General features: G+C 39.6%; 1 protein-coding gene across 1 annotated transcript in view; it reads left to right on the top strand.

Annotated features, from left to right (window-relative positions):
* Window positions 1–129: 129 nt before the first annotated feature.
* The window catches only part of LOC137654677 (mucin-22-like), a 130,140-nt gene continuing 129,594 nt past the window's right edge, over window positions 130–675 (top strand). Inside the window, exon 1 of the mRNA XM_068388540.1 lies at window positions 130–675. This exon is cut by the window's right edge and continues 103 nt beyond it. The gene's annotated coding sequence lies outside the window, so the exon portion shown is untranslated.

Here is a 675-nt window from a genome sequence, read left to right as displayed (position 1 = left end):
GCGCAACCAGGAGATTTCAGATAAGCGAAAGAATCGCCAAGATCGATTTGCAATTTTGCCGTACGACACTTTGGGCAAACCACCTGGCTCCATGTGATCTTTTTCTGATTCACCTGTAGTTGGCGGTACTCCTAGTCGATAGGGAATGCAGTTGCTTGCCGTAGGTCATATCAGCAGTGAATTAGCGAATACTGGAACGACAGCCAAGTGTCGTCTACAGAGATACGTAATCTTAAAAGGATACTGTTGCAGTCCATCAGCCCGTGGTCGTAGTTAGAATCACAGTCGTTTTTTAAACAAAAATACTTTGTTATTTTTCTTAATGCGTGACATATTATTTAGTTTTGATATGGCTTTCGCATGACCATTGCAAACGTTGGAATTCCAAGGATAAGCCTCTTTCATACCAATATAGTCATTTGAAATTAGTGCCGGTTGCAAATTAAAAGCAATACAATGCTGGTTAAATGAAACTATTAGCTGCCTGAAGGCATTTTTGATATATTGAAAATGAAAAATTACGAAGATGAAATCAGCATGCAGTGTCACTTATTCCTAAAAAGCCCATCTTAGTAACGCTGTCAAATTTTTCGAGTACGCCCTACTGAAAACAACCATGAAATCAAAGAATGGGAGTCAATGAGGATATATCCGTGACGTGACTAAGTGTGATGC

This window comes from Palaemon carinicauda, chromosome 15, assembly GCF_036898095.1.
Source record: "Palaemon carinicauda isolate YSFRI2023 chromosome 15, ASM3689809v2, whole genome shotgun sequence".
Classification (NCBI taxonomy): domain Eukaryota; kingdom Metazoa; phylum Arthropoda; class Malacostraca; order Decapoda; family Palaemonidae; genus Palaemon; species Palaemon carinicauda.
This window is presented reverse-complemented; position numbering and strand designations above follow the sequence as displayed.